At 32.6% G+C, this 4,432-nt stretch overlaps 1 long non-coding RNA gene across 1 annotated transcript; it reads left to right on the top strand.

Moving 5' to 3' along the window:
• Positions 1–1,938: 1,938 nt before the first annotated feature.
• Positions 1,939–3,768, top strand: LOC146912469 (uncharacterized). Its single transcript, XR_015016503.1, has 4 exons — positions 1,939–2,320; positions 2,553–2,658; positions 2,921–3,037; positions 3,169–3,768. It is a non-coding gene; the product is annotated as an uncharacterized LOC146912469 (long non-coding RNA).
• The last annotated feature ends 664 nt before the right edge of the window (positions 3,769–4,432 follow it).

The raw sequence follows: 4,432 nt of genomic DNA, 5'->3' as shown, positions 1-4,432 counted from the left end.
TTTTTCAACTAAATATTGTAAGAACAAATTTGGTTTTGTCACAATAACAAAACAAAGGAACATCATCTAATGCTCTGATGACAACATAGCAACAAAACTATTTGTCTAATAACAGACATAAATTGAAGTTAATCCTCAAATCCATCTTCTTTCAATGATTCCTGTTTCTTCAACTTGATCCCTCTCTTTTTTTTCTTGCCAAAACCCTCCCCTCCCTCTAAACTCCCAAATAAAGTTTAAAGAAAACAAATAAGAAACGCACATTATAACATACACAATTGATCTTAAGCTGTGGATTACTACAATTTTCTATTATGTAATACTTACGATTACAAAATACAAATTGTGCTTAAATACAAATTTTGATAACAATAATGGTCGCCTGAGTTTAACCCAACAAAAGATCAAGTCCTTAAGTATCAACTACAAAGTCTTAAGACAAATCTTTGAGTAAATAGGCAATTACCCCCTGAAATTGTAAGTTTCGTCAATTACCCCCTAAAATTAACAAAACTTCAATTACCCCCTGAAATTGCACAACGTTAATCAAACTTACAATTTCAGGAGGATAATTGCCTATTTACTCACAAATCTTTTGTTGTATGAAAAACCCTAAAAAAGTATGAATAGTTTTGTTGCACATTTAGATTCCACGCATTAATTTTTACAGTTACGAACATGAATGCCCAATTTTTTCTAATAATACATGTCCTTTTATCCATAATAGTAAGGTCTAGCTAAAGAGGCTATACTCTCACCACATAGTAAATCAAAATTAAAATTTTATTTGAGAGAAATATCCACATTTATTAAACAACACACAGAAATAAAAATTAGCTCAAAAACTAGCTCAAAAAAATTCATTTTAAAAAGTCTTATACTATTTGATTCATCATTTACATCTTGTCACTATTTGATTCATCATTTACATCTTGTCAGAATACAAGTGCAGTACAATACAATTTTCTTCTCGGAAAACATTTAATTGGATAGGACACAGAAAATTTTTCATAAGAGTTTAAAGAAGGATGCTGAATTCCTTTAAATAGCATTCATATGTGAAGGTCTCATAATTACTTATGGTACGGACTTCAGTATGCATGATATAACTGCTACACATATTTGTAAAGAACAATTATCACAAAATTAGTGACATTTTCAATTGTCAATGTAATATGAATTGTACTCTATTATTCATTAAAATACTTTCATTAGTCTAATAATAAATTAAATGCTACACTTTCAAAACCGAAAATATTTATGACGACCATCACACCATAAGTTAAATTCACACAGCAACATTTACTATGTGTCTTGTGACTCACTACTAACTGTTGATAAAGATTGGTTTACACAACAAAAATTTGCAATGGTATACTTGTTTTTAAACTAGTTGAGTACATGCAGAAATATGCTTATAAGGTTGAAGACTGAATGTATAGGCGTCTATCTTTGTTATGTGTCAACGATCATATTTGTTCTCATCTCCAAACTTTTAACATGAGAGTTTTCAAAATAAAGACTAAACAACAATATATAATTAATCTTTTAAAATAGCACCAAACTCAACTAGAATAATAGAAGTCTGAAAACTACTACCTTAAAAGAGTTGGTAAAGTCAGATTAGCTAGGTAGAGTCTTTAGCATTAGGTTTAGGAATTTAGTAATAACTCCACACCAATCCTTATTATTTAATCCTAATGTACAATGTAAACAAGCCTTTCAAAACCCTAAACCTAGATTTTGAGCGGGAAAAATGCTCATTAAATTTGAATTTGAAATTCAAACCTCACAACTACCTTTTCAAAACCCCAAGGTGCATTTATACCTCTTGAAAAGTTGACGTAGGTAAGGGTTTGTTATTTACCATGCAACAATCAGTTTAAATTCAAATGCTATTAATAAATGTTGTTCCATTTCCTATGTGACTTACATCCTTCACTTCTCTCTCTCTCTCTCTCTCTCTCTCTCTCTCTCTCTCTCTCTCTCTCTCTCTCTCTCTCTACCTCTGCTATTCTCTCTCATTTTCCATTTTCTCTCTCAATCGCTGCTCTTCTCCTCTCTCAATTGCTGCTTTTCTTCATCCTCATCGCCTCCCGTTCCAGCCACCTCACCGGAAACCACCGCGTGAGTTGAGAGTGAACATACCCCGAAGTGAATCTCACATCAAATCTAGATATCGAAATCATCTGCATCTAGATCTGTTGGTTTCTACGACACGCTCCGTCACGGCTAGGAGCAGCGGGCTGATTTTTCCGATATAGTGGGCGGCACGGCCGCTATTGACAACAGAGGCGCCGACGATAAAGTTCCAACCCAGGTATAACCATCTTCAACTTAATATTGCTACTCTTGATTTTTATTTTCAATCCAAACACTTTCAATTGCATCCATCAAATATTAAAAAAAATCATATGTGGTCTATGTTAATATTCTCATCGTGTTTTTTTCCAACTTTCTTCGATGATAATTTAGCGTTTTTATTACTTCCACTGAAAACTGATTTTATATGAGACACTAATTTTTTTTTTCTACCTTACAAATTTCTTCAGTGAACCGGGTGAAGAATTTTGTTTTTTTTTCCTTCTATCTTTCTGCATTGGCAAAAGTTCATGGGAACAACAACAACCACTCAATATACCGAGATAAGCTACAAAGGTAAACTAAATCCTTCTTTCTGAATCATTTTTTCTTCTTACTTTTGCCACCACCACCTGTTTGATATAATGCTTATATGAAAAGTGGTCAAACAATCTGATATTTGAAAAATGGTCATGCATTTTGAGGTTCCAATTATAACAATTTACATTTGTAGGCTTATAGCCACCTGATGTTAATATACATGTCTAAAGACTTGCTTAAGTGATAATATTCTTCCTTTCTTTTCAAAAGTTTAATTGCAGCCCTTTTTTTAATTTAGGTTGCCACAAAAGATGAAGGCAAGGGAGAGGATGAACACAACTTTGGTTACTTTTATTCAAATTATTTCACTTACATTTTTATTGTCTGGAAGCTTTTTTTCCGTATATTGTTTAAGGTAAAAATGTGCGTAGATTTAGCTTTCAATTGAGCTTTTCTTTCTCTGATTTTTTTACATGATTTAGTTGTTTTTGCTTTGGTTGGTTTTGCTTTCAGTGACTTACGATTCTTCTGTTATCTCTAATGTAGATACTTATTGAAGCATATAGTGAAAAATATGAATGTCATGTGTTCTTTTGCTGCCAATATGAAGATGAAGTATGATGAGTGGCTGGTCTTTGGAAAAAGATGCAGAATTTCATCATGAGGCGCTGTTTTTTTTTTTTTTTATAAAAGTTTTCTTTCCTATTATGCAGGGACTGAATGTGCAGGATCAGAAAACCTTTGCAGTGATGTTTTGGTGCATATGGCATCGTTGAAATGAAAAAGTCTGGCACAATCAAACGAAGAAGCAACAATTTCAGTTCAGGACACGCATGAAGTGCAATCTGATTGGCAGCAGCTGCACGCTAAGCACAGTGCAACAACTGCAAACAGAGATAAAATGCAATGTCGATAGAACGTCTCTTTCACAGTTACCGTATTTATCATACAACCATGTAATCTTCATAACCTAAAGAGTGGTGATCACCGCTATTTAGGAACAAATTTTTATTGTGTTATTCTTCAATGTAAAATCACCGCTATTCAGAAACATATTTTAACTGTTAATCTTCAATGTAAAATCACCGCTATTTAGGCTAAGATTTTTTACTGTCTTCAATGTAAAATCATTGCTATTTAGGATAATATTTTTACTGTGTCATTCTTCAATATAAAATCACCACTATTTAGGAACATATTTTATACGTGTTATTCTTCAATGCAAAATCACCGTTTTACGTATTATTCTTCAATGCAAAATCACCGTTTTACGTACAAACATTGATTATGGTAATTTCCAATGCATCCATTATCTCAAGAATGTTATCATGTCGTTGCATATAAAATCATGACTGATATCATGGTAGCTATGCGTAAAGGGCAGCTAATATCCTAAATAGCGGCGACTTAACAACTGATGCAGTTTTTTTTTGTGCAATATAAATTCAGAAAGCACTGGATTTTTCATTTTCGTCTACCTTATGATTCATGTCATTGAATGCGTAAAGTGCAGCTATTATCTTAAAAAGCGGCGACTCTAAAACCATTGCAGTTTTTGTGCTCAGAATATTTTCAAAAAACATTTGCATTTTAATGCTGAAAAATCCGTTATTCTACATGTTAGTATAGTAAAAATCATAACTGATTTCAAGTTAGTTATGCGTAGATTCCACCCAATATCCTAAATAGCGGCGACTCTCCAAACTAATGCAATTTTTGTGTTTGAATGCATATTCAAAAACACATTTGCTTTTTCTACTTCCACTACCTTATATTTCAGGTCAGTGGAGAAAAATTCATTACTGATACC

Source organism: Medicago sativa, chromosome 6 (genome assembly GCF_051527215.1).
Source record: "Medicago sativa cultivar Bolivia chromosome 6, Bolivia_mono, whole genome shotgun sequence".
NCBI classification, from domain to species: domain Eukaryota; kingdom Viridiplantae; phylum Streptophyta; class Magnoliopsida; order Fabales; family Fabaceae; genus Medicago; species Medicago sativa.
This window is presented reverse-complemented; position numbering and strand designations above follow the sequence as displayed.